General features: G+C 47.3%; 1 pseudogene; it reads left to right on the forward strand.

The window, feature by feature from the left end:
- Positions 1 to 209: 209 nt before the first annotated feature.
- LOC147114206 (uncharacterized) overlaps positions 210 to 19,170 on the forward strand; it is a 40,624-nt pseudogene continuing 21,663 nt past the window's right edge.

Raw genomic sequence — 19,170 nt, forward strand, 5'->3', positions numbered from 1 at the left:
ATACTCAATTGCCAAGGCTTCCCACACGTTGGAAATCAATTGGCCAATTGAGTTAAAATTGCATCAATCTCACAGACCCATTTACAATCGTGTGGGAAACACCAAATTCAGGGAACCCGACAATTTCCCGCACCTGAGTTAAAATCGACCCCACAGAATCCGTTTATTTTGGGTGTCTGACCCAGATTCACTCAGAATGCCAAGGTAGAATGCCACGAAAAAATATCACAGCAAAAAGTAATTCTCAGCTGCAAATTGAAAGTCTCCACTCTTCAGGCTCAGAGAAACTCTTCTTCTCTGCCTGTCTCAGCTGATCCTGGAAACATCGGAGCCTCATCACTCTCATTCTAACTGAGGGCTCGTGCATTGTGAGCACAAGAGCAGGAAACTCGAGGCCGCAGAGACACTGGCCCTCATTATAATAGATGTAAATTAGCTCATTTGGGAACTCCACAGGCAGATCGTGGGAAGGGTAAAAATGTTCAAGGGCAGATTAATTTCAGGGTGGAAAAGCAAAGAAAGCAGCTTCTTCCCCATTTTGCTGTCAAAATAAATTACACCTGGAGTGTGGAATGGCTGAATTTGGTCAGTGAGCTCTGGAGATCCCCCTCAGGTACCATTTATGTTCACATGTAAAGCCTTCTGTAAGCTGATATAGAAGAGACATTTTCTGGAATTGGGAAAAGCAGAGACAATGCCATCCTAGAGCCAAGCCTAGCATCCAACTTATGTGAGTCTGTGAACACGCAGTATGCAGATATGTTGTGTTGGCAGTGTGCTAGATTTCACAGTGTTTCTGTGCATTTGGAAAGTGGGTGAACAGTTGCCAGAGAGCTGTGCATTTCCCACCTTGATGTTCCATCAAGCTTGCAGTGAAGTGCTGATAGCCTGCATTGGAAGGAAAGATTATAAAAGGAAGCAAAGTGCGAGCTCGATTATCTTTGCAATCCTTGAGAGTTCATCAAATGACTTCCTCGTCTACTCCCAGGAACACTAAGCAGTGTGTAAGATGGGGGAGAGGAGGGAGCAGAGGAGGCCGAGGCAGCCTTGATTTTGTTAAAGCTTTGGGGGCTGAGAGAATGTCTGAGAAACCACAATCCATTACAATAAGTGTATCTATAGGAAAGTGACTTTCCCTGTATCAGCTATACAGTATAGTCCTCTGGTGTGTATGTGATATGTCACTTTTGAACTGAAACATAAATAATAATTAGTGAAAATAAATTGTCTACGGTATTAATAATTACATAGATTGGATTGAGAAGTTGCTATCTGATTTTAAAATGTTGGTTCTCCTTTCTTGCAGGAAGCCGAGATTATATTTATTTTTTCCATCAGGAAGGCAACTTTGTATTGAAAGGCCCGGACAATCCTGGAAATGGCTCCATTGTCTGGGAATGGAGACCACACTCAGGGCAACAAACTACAAAGCAATTGGGAACTTTTCACAGAGAAGATCAGCGGTGGGCGGTACAATGGAGCAAGGAGTACAATAATATACCAGGCATTTCTCAGAGGATACATGAGGACTGGGGTACCCTTAATCTGAGAATCAGAAACCCCACCTTTGAACTTGCGGGATTGTTCACCTGGACTCAGACACAGCCCAGTAAGAAAATCCTGAAACAGTATGAAATCTTTGGGATCAAAGGTAAATAAGACAAGGATGAGAAAGGTTTCAATAATATGATTTTCTGTGAGTAATTCCACAAATATTCCTATCATGTCATGATCCTCCAGTTCAATACCCAGCCCAGAATGATTCTCCTATTAAAAACAGCCAGGTGGGTAAAAGTCTTCTGTGCATTAGGACTAGTGGATGCACTCAGGGCGAGTAATTTTGATTTGTTTGCAATTTTTTGTCCATGCTTCTAAAATTCCTGAGACGATGGCCATGGAGGAGGATGGAGCGGGTGGCGACGATATTGTGTTCATGGCGAGGGTCAAAGACGATGGCTTCCGTCTTCCAAATATTTAACTGGAGCAAATTGCGGCTCATCCAAAAGTTGCTGTTAGACAAGTGATCTGACAGCACAGAGGCAATGGAAGTGTTGAGAGAGGTGGCGGAGTGGTAGAGCTGGGAGTCGTGAATATACATGTGAAAGCTGGCCCACTGTCTTTGCATGATGTTGCCGAGGAGCAGCATGTAGATGAGGAAGATGAGGGAGCCAAGGGGGACAAGTGGACATTATTTGGGAAATGTTCATAGTCAGCACTAAGCACAGCTGGTCAGCATTTGTCTGACTGTGTCTGTTTGTAGAAAAAGAAAATTCTGAATGCAATAGTTCAGAACGTTTATGGAAAGCTATACTACATGTCATTTATCTGTTTTTACAGTTGAGACAGATTCGCAGAGGCCTGTAATGGGCAGTGACATCACCCTCAGTTGTACCGTCTCCAGACTCTCAGATACAGTCAGTCTTTACTGGAAACCAAGAGACTCATCTCAGCAGAACAGGAGGAACAACACTGATGAGATCCATCTGAATAACACGGTCTATCTGATAGTCAGACACGTTGGAGCAGAAAATCAGAATTTGTACACATGGGAAGTGCAGGAAAATGACTCCATTGTTCTCACTGGAAACACAAATGTTGATGTGGATCAGAGTAAGTCCAGAGCTAGCTTGCAGTAGGTGTTAAATAGTTACTGATATAAAACTGTTACACACAAAGTACAGCGAGCACAGGTACCACTGTGGGCTTTTACTGCAGAATGTGGTCCTTGTTTTTGCCCTGGAATATGGGTGTAATTATAAAATGGTGGCATTAAGAGCTATGGTGAAATCAATGGATTGATTTTGATTCACATGGATTTTATTCTTTTTGATTCATACATCAATCTATAAAAGCAACTGCCATTCCAGTCTACATTGGAAGAGAGAAATATAAACAAATTAAATGAACCCAACACAGGTGTTACAAGATTCGGGTCTCTCCTGAGACATTTTCTTGGGTACACTGGTGCTGCTCACTCACAAATCTGGCCTGAGTGTCTTATATTTAGGGATGTTCTCTTACAGCCCAATATCTGACTATATGACAGCATAAACTAAGGGTGTAAGAATAAGCTCCCCTTGTGATATGAATTGGATATTCGTGTCTATCGCATGTGTACTTCATTATTCATTTTGAAAGTTGACCAAAAAAACCCTTGGTGAGCCAAGGCCAGTAATGAATTGTTAAACTGCTTTATTTCACAGCAAGTGAACATACAGAATAACAGTTATGATCAGATTCACTTCATTCAATCAGTGTAACCTGTCTTTGTGTAGCGGTTCAAAATAATGAGCACGCTACACTGCTCCAAACCAGTGGGTTATATTCTTGACTTAACCAACTTAACTCCTCACTATGCGGTCTCCTCTACATTGGGGAGACCAAATGCAGATAGGGTGACCGCTTTGTGGAACATCTCCGTTCAGTCCGTAAGCATGACCTCGAGCTTCCAGTCGCCTGTCACTTTAATTCACCGCTCCACTCCCACTCTGATCTCTCTGTCCTCGGCCTCTTACACTGTTCCAGCAAAGCTCAACGTAAGCTCGAGGAACAGCACCTCACCTTTCAATTAGGCACTTTACAACCTTCTGGACTTAACATTGAGTTCAACAATTTCAGACTATAAGCTTGGCCCCTATTTTTTTCCCTTTTATTCTCACATGGTAGCTGTTGATGATTCTTCCATCGCCATTTACACCTCATCTAGAGTCATCCTTTGTTTGTTAAATTGTTCCATTACCTCTCCTTTTGCCTTGCACCAGCATCCCTTTTGACTTTTAATCTCTTCCGCCCTCCAGCCTATCACAGTCCTTCCCTTTTGTTCTTTCCTCCCTGTCCCTGTCCCTGCCCCACACTTGCTTAAAAATCTGTTACTTCTCTAAACTTTTCCAGTTCTGACGAAGGGTCCACGACCCAAAACGTTAGCTCTGTTTCTCTGTGTCAATGCTGCCTGACCTGCTGAGTGTTTCCAGCATTTTCTGTTATTTCAGATTTCCAGTATCCGCAGTATTTTGCTATTAACTCCTAACTACCCTCCTCAGGGAAAGAGTTCAGAGTGCAGCCCCCATAGTCTCTTCTAAATTGATGCATGGAAGATCAAATCAAAATGAAGCTGCAAATTGCTGCTCAGTACCCAAAATTCTTCAACACAGCGTTGAATCTCTCCAGAAGTCTCTCGCTCAGAATGCATGGTGCAAAAATGTCGCCGACAAAAAAAGTCAGGAAGCGGTCGCCTTTAAATAGCGCTCCCCCAGTCCCTTCCTGACTGCAAAACACTCCCCTCAACCTGTTGTTGCAAGCGGCAGGCGGTAAGGCAGGGGCGGCACTCAATATCCAGTCTAGGGCGCTACCAGGGTATTGCACACTCGACTGATGTCACTATCTGCCGGCGCAGGAGATCGTGGCAGTAGTGTTTAGCACCGTCCAAAATGTCTGGTCAATTTTGCGAGCAGCGCAAACATCGCTGCGCACGGGCGCTAGTTGTTTTGCACCCCATTAGCGCCCTCTTAAGGTGCTAACGGGAGGCGCAAACCAACTGAACTTTTCCCCCATAGAGTCATAGGCCTAGAAATTTGGTTGGTAGCGCCAGCGATTAGCGCCTAAAGAGCCCGAGAATTGGGGCGTTACCCAATTTTTGGGCGGGCGCAGTGAATATAGCGCCATCTCCCATATTGAGTATCCTTTTAGCGCCGGCGCTAACTCTTTTCGCTCGCCCGCGGGCGCAAGCAGATCATGACGTCATTTCAGTGTGCAACGCCTTTTTGGCGCCCCGGACCGGATATTCGGTGGCGCCCGCAACCTTTTCGCCTGGCGCTATTAGTGACAGTTGGATGGAGCGTTCCCAGGCCCTTCTCGGACTTGGGGGGCGCTATTTAAAGGGGACAGCACTAATATAAAAGCTGCAGCCATTAGGGCTGGCCATTCTGATCGTTGCTGGAGAGAGTTGCTGACCTTCTGTTGGACAGTAATTTTCTCATTGAGCCTTCGGAGGCACTGGCACTGGCAGCTTGAGGGCCTGGCTCCCGAGCTGGTGATGCAGCATCTGAAAGCAGGGAGGTGGAAGAGTGGCTTTAGCAAAAGGACAGCTTGGCAGCAAGGGATGACAGATTGCGGCAAGGCTATGACATGGGTCCACAGTGAGAAAGCATGCTGGTGGGGGGAACAAGTGGAAGGAGACAGTTCATAGAGAGTCATAGTCATAGAGTTTTACAGCACAGAAAGAGGCCCTTCGGCCCATCGTGTCTGCGCCGCCCATCCATCCCTGTCCAGTCTAATCCCATTTTCCAGCATTTGGTCCATAGCCTTGTATGCAATGGCATTTCAAGTGCTCATCCAAATGCTTCTTGAATGTTGTGAGGGTTCCTGCCTCTACCACCCTTTCAGGCATTGAGTTCCACATTCCAACCACCCTCTGGGTGAAGAAGTTCCTCCTCAAATCCCCTCTAAATCTCCTGCCCCTTACCCTGAATCTATGCCCCCTTGTTATTGACCCCCCTACTAAGGGGAAAAGTTCCTCTTTATCTACCCTATCTATGCCCCTCATCATTTTGTACACCTCACTCAGGTCCCCCCTCAGCCTTCTTTGCTCCAAGGAAAACAACCCCAGCCTTTCCAGCCTCTCTTCATAGCTGAGGCGCTCCATCCCAGGTAACATCCTGGTGAATCTTCTCTGCACCCTCTCCAAAGCAATCACATCCTTCCTATAGTGAGGCGACCAGAACTGCACACAGTACTCCAGCTGTGGCCTCACCAGCGTTTTGTACAGCTCCATCATAACCTCCCTGCTCTTATATTCTATGCCTCGGCTAATGAAGGCAAGTATCCCATATGCCTTTTTAACCACCTTATCTACCTGTTCCGCTGCCTTCAGGGATCTATGTACATGTACACCAAGGTCCCTCTGACCCTCTGTACTTCCTAGGGTCCTACCACTCATTGTGTATTCCCTTGCCTTATTTGTCCGTCCAAAATGCATCACCTCGCACTTTTCAGGGTTAAATTCCATTTGCCACTTTTCCGCCCATCTGACCAACCCGTTTATATCGTCCTGTAGCCTGAGGCTTTCCTCCTCGCAATTTACCACCCCACCAATTTTCGTGTCATCTGCGAACTTACTGATCATACCTTTTACATTCTCATCCAAATCATTTATGTAGATCACAAACAACAAGGGACCCAGCACCGATCCCTGAGGTACCCCACTGGACACAGGCTTCCAGTCACAAAAGCAACCTTCGACCATCACCCTCTGCCTCCTGCCACTCAGCCAGTTTAGGATCCAACGCGCCAAGGCACCCTGGATCCCATGGGCTCTTACCTTCTTGACCAGTCTCCTATGCGGGACTTTGTCAAAAGCTTTACTGAAGTCCAGGTAAACCACATCCACAGCATTTCCCTCATCCACCCCCCTAGTCACCCCCTCGAAAAATTCAATCAGATTTGTCAGACATGATTTACCCTTGACAAAGCCATGCTGACTATCCCCGATTAATCCTTGCCTCTCCAAGTGGAGACTAATTTTGTCCCTCAGAATTTTTTCCAATAATTTCCCTACCACAGATGTTAGGCTCACTGGCCTGTAATTCCCTGGTTTATCCCTGCTACCCTTCTTGAATAATGGTACTACGTTAGCTGTTCTCCAGTCCTCTGGTACATCCCCTGTGGCCAGAGAGGTTCTGAAAATTTGTGTCAGAGCCCCTGCAATCTCCTCCTTTGCCTCCCACAGCAGCCTGGGATACATCTCATCCGGGCCTGGGGATTTATCCACTTTTTGGCCCGCTAAAACCGCTAGCACCTCCTCCCTCTCGATGCTAATATGTTCAAGTATGTCACAGTCCCCTTGCCCGATTTCTATGTCTGCATCGTAAAAGGTGAGAACCTTACCATCGCTGTCGACAATGGGGTTGGCAGCTGCAGTGGTTACAGGACCACTCAGACGTCCTCCAAGAATCTGGTGGACTCCCTCCTCAAGATCCGTGAGAGTGACCACTTGTGGAGGTCCTCCACCGGTGCGAAGCTGGTCTTTGCCAATCCTCGCCAGCTTGGACTGCAGGGGAAAGGAGGGGAAGTTATGTTACATGATGCCCTGAGTGATCATCTCATGCCCCCTCATGGTGCAAGAGCCCTTATATGACGCCCTGAGTCAAATGTGCATGTGTGTGCCCAGAAAGGGCCATGGGTGCTTGCTGGCAGATGGCCAATGGGGCACAGCCCACCCTGTAGCCATAAAGTCAGGTGCAAATGAAGGGATGCAGAAGTTTGCAGAAACAACACTCACCCTCACGACCCGAGTGAGGTCGTTGAATTTCTTTCTGCATTGGACAGGGCTCCTGGTCACCATGCTGCTGGAGTTGACCCTCTGGCATACATCCCTCCAAGCTCGTCGGTAGTCCTTATGATTCAGCCTCGTGCCATTGTCTGGGTAGAGAACATCTCGCCGGCGCTCCACTGCGGCCACCAATTGCTCCAGAGCCTCATTGGTGAAGCGCTCTGCTCTCTATCTCACTTTCTCCATCTGGCCCAAATTTTTTGCGCCAGAGAAGGGCCTGCGCCGATTCTGAGGCCTGCAAGGTGAAGAGTGTGCATGCTGAAGCTGACTGACCCACCCCTTTAAGAGCTGGCCGGCGCCTGGAAGTCTCGTGGTCATCAGTAATAGAGAGCACCTGCGCTGCGCCCGTCCGCTCCGATATTGGGTTGCGCCGGAAGATTAGCGCCTTAGGAGTCCCGTGTAATGCCTGAATTCGCGCCTCAATCCCCTTTAGGGGCGATGCAACCCAATATCGCACCAGGCGGCGATAAGTTTCGTCTGGCTATAAACTTTGCGCAGTGCCAGTTCTAACGCCTCAAGCGGGGCTATACCCAATTTCTAGGCCATAGAATTATACAGCACAGAAAGAGGCCCTTCGGCCCATCGTGTCCGCACCAGCCATCAAGCCCTATCTATTCTAATCCCATTTTCCAGCACTTGGTCCGTAGCCATGTTTCTCTCTCTATATTACCTTCTTCTGTTAACAACCCGAGGGAACCAAAGGTGGCCAATACAATGGGTATGTGGCATTAATTGATAATCGATTGCTGAGACAGTTTAACAAATTGATTATCTACAGTCCACAGGGAAACAACATCACTTTGACAGGGGTCATGATTGGGGAAGATGGACTTTGTAGCACAACCCGGTGTTTAAACAATGGGCAGCCTGGGCCGGCAACCAGTGTATCCGGGTCCTAGCCGATTCCCCTGTCCCAATGCTGCACTCCCAGCTGGCTTATGCCAGGAAGGCACTGAATGGCCCTGTGGGAATTCAGAACATCTGTATCTCAGCAGCTTTATAAATCTAACACCTTGTTTCCTGTCTCTCTATTTCAGATTTACACAATAAGAGTTACACACTTTATCGGTCAGGCACAGATCACAGTGAACTCTCTGTTAAGTCTGTGTGTTATAGTGAGAATTACTACACAGACCACAAGAGTAAATTTTAACAGGTCTTTACTAGTCGAAGGTCAGGGCGGAACTGCCCAATAAATCATTACACAGCACTTATATACCGGTGTGGTCACCACCGGTATTACAGTATACAGCAGCCAAGATAAAGTAGTGCAACTCTTAAAATAGTTCTCTTAAAGGTGGGACGGTTACATACACCACAATCCTCCCTTTTTAGCTTAACAGTATATATTCCCCATTAACATAACATAGTGGGCCAGAAATTCGCGGCCAGAAGCGTGAGTACGGTCTGGGTACTCACGCATCTGGCCGTTGGAAATGCCGGCGTTCAGCAGGAACAGCGCATGCGGGGAACGCCGGCATTTCCAGACCCGAGGTCTATTCACAGCGCGTGCGACTGCACAGGCAGCGCTTGCACAGTGAACTTTGTGGATTTCAATGATGGATTCAGTGAGGGTAAGTCCTTAGAAGTTACACTTGAAAAAAGCAAGTGTAAAGCTGTTCATTGGCTGCGGAGGAAGATATATTTTATCGTGGAGCTTCTGAAGTGCAATATTTTTGTTTGGGAAAGGGAGGGAAGTTATTTTAAGAAATTTTAAGTAAGTTTTAAAGTTTAAATTTTTTTTTTTTAAAGGGTTTTCAGAACGGTAGGTAGAAGGAGCAATTGTGGCTGTGTGAATGGAATGTGAGAATGAGTTATGTATGTATGTCCACATATATTCCTTTACGTATATGTATGTATGTTTTATATTCCTTTACTAATGTGTATGAATGTATGTTTTTAATTATGATTTTCCAATAAGTTACTTTCTCTGAAAGTCATAATTAAATAATACATTCATACACATAAGTAAAGGAATATATACATAACACGCAAAGGAATATATACAGACATACATACTTTCAGAAGCTCCACGATAATAAATATCTTCCTCCGCAGCCTCTGGAGCAACTGTACCCATGCTTTTTTCATGTGTAAGTTGTAATGACTTGACCTCACTGAAAGCATTAATGAAAGCGGCGAATTATACTGCGCACGCGCTGCCTGTGCAGTCGCACGCGTTCTGCCTCTGAACCCCTTCGTTCAGAGGACAGGAAATGCTGGTTTTCCCCACATGCACTGTGCATGCTGAAAACCGGCATTTCATCCGGCCAGATGCGTAAGTACCCCGACCGTACTCGCGCATTTGGAAGGGAATTACTGGGCCAACATTTTACATGTCAATAAAATGAAAAATTTAACAATTGCACGACTTGCCCCCTCGCATCTGCGACTGAGGGTCCAAGGAGGTGCATTGCGCAAGAGGTCATCATCATACGTATCCTCACACTGTTCCCTTTGGGGAACTGTATGAAGTGGTGGAAGGATTTATGGCCGTGATTAACGCTCATTCCGTGACCGTAACCATCTTTGAACCAGCCATTAGGGTGGCTAGTCCTATGGCGGGAGGGTTTTACGGGCTCCCACAACCCATCTGAGGGGGGGGGGGGCCACCAACACCCACGGACGCAAGTATCCCGCTGGATGTCCACCCAGAATTTAAAGTTGGAGCTCCGACTCCACTTGCCGGGACTGTCTGGAGTGGGGTTCAAAACCCTACTCCTTCTGGCCCAGCGGCGGGGATGCTTACTGCTACGCAAAAGGCCCACTCCGCACAAAAGGTGACACCCATACGTTTCCTGCGCCTTTTCCCTCCCCGTGACTGGAGCCCTATGCTGCCATTTCACGTTGCTAATCGGATTGGGCCTTTGTCATAGCGGTAGGATCCCCGCCGCTGGGCCAGATCAGGGTAGGGTTTCGAACCCCGCTCCAGACAGTCCCGGCAAGTGGAGTCGGAGCTCCGGCTCTAAATTCTGGGTTGACATCCAGTGGGATATTTGCGTCCGTGGGTGTGGGTGGCCCCCCCTCCTTGTATAGCTTGTGGGAGCCCGTAAAACCCTCCCGCCATAGGACTAACCGCCCTAATGGCTGGTTCAAAGATGGTTACGGTCACGGAATGAGCGTTAATCATGGCCATAAATCCTTCCACCACTTCATACAGTTCCCCAAAGGGAACAGTGTGAAGACACGTATGACGACGACATTGCTAAATAAATAAATGGAATTTAAAAAATTCTTTTAGGGCTTTTAAAAGTCTTTAAATTGCTTTAATTCTCTTTAAAACTACTTCAGATTACTCAAAATAATGTAAACATTTTAAAAAGTTTATAAAAGTTACCAAAATCTTCAAAAAACTTCCAAAAACCTATTTAAACTGCTGCTTTGCATGTAAAAATGCTTAGCAGCTTGACAGAAACATTGGGGGCGTGTCCAGTGAAACTGAGACCTCAAGGGGCGTGTCTCACTTACATTGCACGCTCCTGGCTTTGCGCTGGCTGCACTCCTGGGCGGCGTGATGTCATACGCTGCCCGGGATTCTTCTTTTTCAAACACCAAGTCCAGGCGTCCCTGGAGCTGATCGGCAGTAGCGCGGGGTAAGTGCATATACGGGGCTTGCACGCGCGGCAAGCCCCGTTCACCAATTTCTGGCCCACCAACATATATACACAACTTCATGTAAAAACAGTTCACAGATTCAGTCTCTCTGGAGGCTTCCTGACTTGGTCCGGATAATGCCTCGGTAGTGTAGTAGTTTTCAGTGGTGTAGTAGGTTCTTTTGGCAAGGTCGATTCGGCTTGAATGCCAGTGTCGGGTTCATCTGATTCCAGTATCACTGGATCGGAGGTGGATACTATGGGTATCTCTGCTTCATCATTAGGCGTATAGAGTTGTGGAGTAGGTTGCCCCTTTTCGGATGACTCTATGATCTGGTCAACATGGCGCCTTATTATGCTTTCACCAATGTCCACGGTATACATCAGTGGTCCTAGTCGTGTGCAAATAGTTCCAGGCTGCCATTTCTCGGTACGGTAGTCCCGGGCCAAAACTTGTTGACCTATCTGGAAGGTTCTAGTTGGCCTTTCATTCATGCCTTGAAATTGCCGGTTCTCTACGTCCCTTCTGATGTTTGGCTTGATCAAATCCAGCCGGCATCTTAGTCTTCTATTGAAAAACATCATGGCGGGAGTTTGGTTTGTAACCACATGTGTTGCATTCCTGTACGCCAACAAGAAGTTATCTACCTTATGTTGTAGATTTATGTCTTCATTACCCATGGCCTTTATGGCCTTCTTGAAGGTCTGGACAAACCTTTCTGCTAATCCATTGGTGGCGGGATGGTATGGGGCGGACGTGTAGTGCTTAACCCCATTGTTTTTTAAGAACTTCCTGAATTCTTCGGACACAAATTGCGGTCCATTATCAGAACAGATCTGTTCTGGCAGCCCATTCCTGGCAAATATGGTCCTTAATACTGTGATGGTTTTTTCCGTGGTGGTGGAGGACATCTTTATTACCTCCGGCCACTTAGAGTGTGCATCCACCGCGATTAAGAACATTGAGTCCATAAATGGACCAGCAAAGTCGATATGTACCCTTTGCCATGGAGATGAGGGCCACTCCCATGGATGTAGAGGGGCTTGTGGTGGGGCGTTTTGGACCTTCTGGCATCCTAGACAGCTCTTGGTCATTTCTTCGATGTCTCCATCGATACCTGGCCACCACACAAACGCTCTGGCTAGGTTCTTCATTTTCACTCCACCCAGATGCCCCTCGTGAAGCTCCTTTAGCACTTTATGCTGGAGTTTGGGTGGAATCACCACTCTGGATCCACACATCAAAGTTCCTCGGCACACTGACAGCTGCTCTCTTCTTTGCGAGAATGCTGGCAACAGTGGTTCGCCATGTGCTGGCCATCCCTTCACCGTTAAATCGTAGACTCGTGAGAGAGTTGGGTCATTTCTCGTTTCCTTTTCGATGGTAGAATTTGTTACTGGTAGACATTCCACTACGGTTGAGTGGAACATCTCCACTGGGTCCACTGGAGGCGCCTCTTCTACCGTTGGCAACGGTAGGCGCGATAAACTGTCAGCATTCCCATGCTGTTTTGATCCTTTGTATTCTATGTCATATTGGTGTGCCCCTAGGAAAAGGGACCACCTCTGTAGCCTTTGCGCTGTCATAATGGAAACGCCCTTTTTAGGGTTGAATATGGATACCAACGGCTGGTGGTCTGTCAGCAGTGTAAACTTCTGGCCCTGCAGGTAATGATTAAACTTCTTTACTCCCCACACCAGGCTGAGAGCCTCCCTATCTATCTGAGCATAGTTGCGCTCAGCGGAGGTCAATGATCTGGATGCAAATGCGATTGGCCTTTCCAAGCCATTTGGCAACTTCTGCGAGAGTACTGCTCCAATACCATAAGGAGAAGCATCACAAGCTAAACGAATAGGTAGCGTTGGGTTGAAATGAGCCAACACTTCCTCTGAGGTGATCAATGCCTTGCTTTTGCAAAAGGCCTTCTTACAGTCCTCGCTCCACTTCCATGGTACTTCTTTCTGCAAAAGAGCATTCAGCGGGTGCAGCACCGTGGATAGATTTGGCAGAAACTTATGATAATAGTTAATCAACCCTAGGAACGACCTCAACTGGGATACATTTTCCGGAGCGGGAGCCTTCACAACAGCTTCGATCTTGTCAGGTGACTTGTGCAGCCCCTCCTGGTCAATGACATGACCACAGTACGAGATCCGTTTCTGAAAGAACTCACATTTCTGGCGATTAACTCGAAGTCCATATTCCTTCAATCTGGTGAGCACCAGTTTCAAATTTGCAAGGTGTTCCTCATCGTCATCTCCTGTAATCAGGATATCGTCCAAGTAACACTGAGTGTTTGGAATTCCCTGTAATACCTGCTCCATGGCCCTCTGCCAAATTGCTGGAGCCGAAGCCACTCCAAAAACCAGTCTATTATATCGATACAAGCCTCTGTGCGTGTTGATTGTGAGATACTGGCGCGACTCTTCCTCAACTTCCATCTGTAAGTACGCTTGCGCCAGGTCTATCTTGGTGAAGTGTTTCCCGCCAGACAATGAAGCAAAGATATCCTCAATCTGCGGAAGCGGATATTGCACCGTGTGAAGCACCGGATTAACTGTGATCTTGAAGTCTCCACAGATGCGGACCTTCCCCGGTTCCCCTGGCTTGTTATTCGATGAACGCTTCATGACGGGAACAATGGGCGTGGCCCACTCACTCCAGTCCACCTTAGACAGTACTCCTGAACGTTCTAGCCCTTCCAGCTCAGCTTCCACAGCAGGTCGTATCGCATAAGGTACCTGTCTGGCTTTGAAAAATTTGGGGTTTGCATGTTCTGCAATCTTGATTTTTGCCTTAATTCCTCTTAGTGTTCCCAGTCCCTGTTGGAACACCTCTTTAGCCTCATCCAATATTCTGGACAATCGTTCAGGTTTGACATCTTTTTTTCCGGAATCTACCGTCATTGCTTTTAGGGAGTGCCAGTCCATATTTATTTTCCTGATCCACTCCCGTCCCAGAAGTGGTGGACCTCCCTCAGGTAGTACATATAAGTCCATTCCTTGGTGTTCTTTGCCCTTGTGTATCACCTTGACTTTTATCTTTCCGATGGGGTATACTCTTTGCCCCGTGTATGTCTGCAATACTATCTCCGTATCCCATAGGGGAATATGTGTGAATAACCTTTTGTAATCTTGCTTATTCATGACCGTCAACGCCGATCCGGTGTCCAATTCCATCTTCACTTGGACTCCTGCTATCTGCAGTGTGACCCAGATAGTTTGTAGGTCAGCTTCCTTACTCACATTGTGAATTCTCAGACTACCCAGTTCCTTGCTGTTGGAGTCTGAATCCGAATTCTGTTCATCCGAACTCTTCTCAGCCACCTTATGTACCTTTCTGCACTTTTCCTGCGGTGACTTTTTGTTGCTGGTCTTCTTTCCTGACCGGCATACTTTAGCTATGTGACCAAGCTTGCCACATTTTCTACATTCCTGGTTTTTAAACCAGCATTGGTTCTGATCGTGTGTTGTCTTTCCACAACGATAACATTTCGTTGTACCCAAAGCCATTTGATCTACGCTGAGTACCTCTGCCTTCAGCTGCATTTCCGCAGTGCCTCTCGCTGCGGCTTCGTGCGATGCTGCAATAGTGACAGCCTTATCAAGTGTAAGATCATTCTCTTCAAGCAGCCGCTTTTGTGTTCCTTCTTTCGACAATCCACACACGAATTTGTCTCTCAGTGCCTTTGTCAGACTTTCCCCAAACTGACAGTATTTCGCTAGCTTACGCAGTTCAATTAAATACTCCGCGTTGCTTTCCTCTTTCAGTTGCGTTCTCGCATAAAATTTAAATCGTTCCGCTAACATCAGCGGTGTGGGTTTCAAATGATTTTTCAGGACAGCAACAATTTTAGCGAAAGTCTGATCCGCCGGTTTAGCTGGTGATAGAAGATGCTTCAATAGCCCGTATGTCTTCGCACCCATTGAGTTTAGTAAGGTTAGTGCTTTATCTTCATCTGATATTTTATTTGCCTTACAATATATCTCTATGCGTTCTACATACGTGGCCCAATCTTCAACATCGGGATCGAAATCGTTGATGTTACCACGCTTAGGCATCCTCGCAATCTTCTTGAGAAACAAAAAGAAATTTTTCTTTTCTTTTTTTTTAAATGGCGGTTTCCCGCGCTTGTCTTCTTCCCCCGCCTATGAAAATGGCGGCTTCCCGCATTTGCCTTTCTCCCCCGCTGGCTGTAATGGCGATTGCCGTATTGCTGCGTTCGCCCTCCCCAGCGGTTTTCAAATCGTGCCTCCCAGCCCCTCTTGCAGTCTGGTCCTTTCCCCCGGCTGCGGCTGAGTTCTCCGCGGTTTTAAAAAAAATTCTCCCGCGCCTTACGCTGACCCGGTCGCTGCGCCTCGCGGCCTCGGTAGCTGCCCGGCCTTTTTCACCGGTCGCGGTCGAGCTCTCTCTCAACGCTGTTGCGTCTCCCAGCCCGCTTGCAGCCCGGTCTTTTACACCGGCTGCGTTTGCATTCACCTCGGCTCCCATGCCTTACGCTGCCCAGTCTCAGCGCCTCTGGCCCCGACTTCTGTCCGGCTCTTTTCCCCGGCTGTGGTCGAGTTCTCCGCCCTTATATCCTCCGTTTTTCCCTCCCCTACTTCACAGCCGACGTGGCCGACTTGCTGCTCGTCGCTGATCGGCTTACCCACCACCGTGATAGAAGGGATGATCACTGCCTGTTGCTGATGGAAGACTTCGTGTCAGGATTCTTCCTTTGCTCTTCAGACCTGCGTCTTTTCTCAGCAGGATGATGAGGGCGGATGCCTCCTCTCAACGCCCGTCAACTGCCTTGGATGTATCTCTGCCACAGGGTAAGATCGTACTCGTCGCCACTGTTAAGTCTGTGTGTTATAGTGAGAATTACTACACAGACCACAAGAGTAAATTTTAACAGGTCTTTACTAGTCGAAGGTCAGGGCGGAACTGCCCAATAAATCATTACACAGCACTTGTATACCGGTGTGGTCACCACCGGTATTACAGTATACAGCAGCCAAGATAAAGTAGTGCAACTCTTAAAATAGTTCTCTTAAAGGTAGGACGGTTACATACACCACACTCTCCTTGATTTGTGAAGCTGAATCTGAGATCATTAAAACTAAATGGACTTGGAGGTCACGTCATTTTCAGAATCAAGAGAAAGAAATAGCTTCTACTTTCAGATCCAAGCCTATCGATGTAAACAGGGCCTACTTTGGGGGTCGTCTGGTGCCCACAGTGGGAAATCTTAATGGCAAGAACTTCAGTGTGAGGATTGTCCCCGTACGGTTTGAAGATGCAGGAGTTTACACTTGTGCTCTGGGGTTATTGAATTATGTGACCATTAAACTAATCACATTTAAAGGTAGGAGACAGAATGTTGCCGTTGTTTTCAATGATCAAGTTATTGTTCAAAATCTAAATGATTTTCTTATTTACACAGTCACAGCTGAACCACCTGATGCAGTGACTGAGGGAGACACCGTTACCCTGACCTGCTCCGTCTCTGATGTCACTGAATCAATGAGACTTGTTTGGATCAATGGTGATGGCAAAACTGTTGAAGAGAAAACTTTTAAAGACCAGAAGCAGGAAGAGGATTTGTTATGGCTGATTATTCAGAAAGCCGATAGAGACAGAAGGAACTGGACATGTGTTTTGTTTCATCAAAACACGCCCAGCGTTTTAATTTCATATTATCTGATGGTTAACAGTAAGTGTCTCAGGTTTTCTCTTTGTAACCTCCACAGAAAGTTCATCATCATAGAATTATAGAAATTTACAGCACAGAAGGAGGCCATTCGGCCCATCTTGTCCACGCCAGCCGACAAAGAGCTATCCACCCTAATCCCATTTTCCAGCACTTGGTCCGTAGCCTTGTAGGTTACGGCACTTCAAGTGCATTTCCAAGTACTTTTTAAATGTGATGAAGGTCGCTGCCTCTACCACTCTGGGTGTAGAAAGTGCTCCTCAAATCCCATCTAAACCTCCGACTAATTACATTAAATCTATGCCCTCTGGTTATTGACCCCTCTGCTAAGGGAAATAGGTCATTCCTATCCACTGTATCTAGGCAGCTCAGAATTTGACACACCTCAATTTGCGCTCCCTTCAGCCTCCTCTGTTCGAAAGAAAACAACCCCAGCCTATCCAATCTTTCCTCATAGCTAAAATTCCCCAGCCTAGACAACATCCTCGTAAATCTCCTCTGCACCCCCTCAGGTGCAATCACATCCTTCCTGTAATGTGGTGACCAGTAATGCACACAGTACTCTAGCTGCGGCCTAACTAGTGTTTTATACAGTTCAAGCATAACCTCCCTGCTGTAAGGGGTTTTCGATCGCCGAGGTCTCTCTCTCTCTCACTCTAGAGGCCTCGCTCTCTTGCACAGTAATACCCCGAGTGGTTCGACCCACTCACCCCTTAGGTTCTATACACTGGACTTTGAGGCAGGAACTACAATGCAGAGAATACTCTATAGACCAAGGTTAATGAAACAAAGTGAAATTTTCTTGCATAAAGGAAAATTGAATATAAGCCAATAAGTTACATGGGAGGGAAAAACAAATCATAATACAGTACTAACCAACATATCTACAGGCATATTATGCTTTACAAGGTTCATCATGAAATAGGGAAACACACGGAACATCGAGGGACAACAACTCATTGTTAATTATCCCCAAAATTGCCCACCCCTAAGCCTAACTAGATTAGATTACGAGGGGCCAGAAACATGCTCACCAATCCAGTTGGAAAGTATAGGGTTTGAACGTCTGCGTTTTGGTCCTCCCAGGCGTCCTGTCTCCACGTGGTTGTTGGGCTGTAGGAGCAGCGGGCTGCTCAAGCTGATGGCTCTTTCTCTTCAGCAAGACGCGCTGACCATCATTTCGCCCGCAGTTCATTTTTTTCAGTGCTCCTGCATACCACGATGGTGGTCACAGTCCTGATTTCTCTGTGCACCTGCATTCAACGCTGGCCACCCGTTCTGTAGGGCATTTCGTCTCCTCTTCTTCTCGTCAACTTTCTCCTCATCTCATCAACGGCCCGGGGTTTTTGTCGATGATCTCCCGATAACTACCCCGGGTCTCGTCTTCTTCTTCTGAGTCTGAATGGCCTACTTCGGGGCCCCGAGCAATCTCTCGAATCGACTGGCTCTCCAATGGCTAAAAGCTCCCCAAAATGCTCCCGATGGCTACCCCGGGACTCCAGTTATACTTTTCCATGGAGGCCCTTATCTCCCGCCAAATCAAGGTTAGTCTTTGTTTAACTTTTGGCGGGCTTGTAGCACAGCGGGGTAGTCTTCGTTTTTAAAGTATCTTCGGGATGGCCGGTAACTGCCATCTCTGGTCTGGAATGATCTTGTATTGTCTTTAATGTCCCCCTTCAAACTTGAATCTGTTCCCCTTTGTCTGGGTAAACATTTAGATGGCCTTTATATACAGGCCGATCTGATCGGATCTGCATCCAATCTATATGTATGGGGCTCTGTCTGGTTTTGTTTTCTCCAAAACTGCCTTCCAGAACTTACTGTAGGCTGAATCCACAAAGGCTGTCTGGGGACTGCAGGAACCATTTTAAAATGTCTTGGGCCTGGATTTCCAGTGCTACCACCAAAGCATCACGCTCAATTACGGTGGGTCCCAGCCGCCCCTCACAGTGTGCGGTCTGGCTACCCTGAAGGTAAAGCCGCCTTCGCTATTCGCGAACCTTACCCCTAACTGCCGGCCAATAGCGACCAAGAGCAGGAGGTACAGCTGGGAGGACAGGCGGTTTATCACGACCGAGGTAGACAGGCTCCTGAAAGAGCGCATTATTGAACGCAGCAATAGCCCGTGGCGCGCCCAAGTGGTGGTGGTAAGGGGTAGCGAGAAGAAACGGATGGTGATCGACTATAGCCAAACGATCAACAGGTACACCCAACTAGACGCCTACCCGCTACCCTGCATATCAGAAATGGTGAACCAAATCGCCCAATACCGGGTGTTCTCCACCATCGACCTCAAGTCAGCGTACCACCAGCTCCCTATCAGACCAGAGGACCGCCTGTACACCGCCTTCGAGGCGAACGGACGCCTCTACCAATTCCTCAGAGTCCCCTTTGGGGTGATGAATGGGGTCTCGGTCTTCCAGAGGGAGATGGACCGCATGGTCGATGACCACCACTTGCAGGCAACCTTCCCCTACCTCGACAACGTCACCATCTGCGGTCACAACCAGCAGGATCACGACTCGAACCTCGAGAGGTTCCTGAAAACCGCACAAAA

This window comes from Somniosus microcephalus, chromosome 8, assembly GCF_052327205.1.
Source record: "Somniosus microcephalus isolate GS21.2 chromosome 8, FLI_Smic_1.0, whole genome shotgun sequence".
NCBI classification, from domain to species: Eukaryota; Metazoa; Chordata; class Chondrichthyes; order Squaliformes; family Somniosidae; genus Somniosus; species Somniosus microcephalus.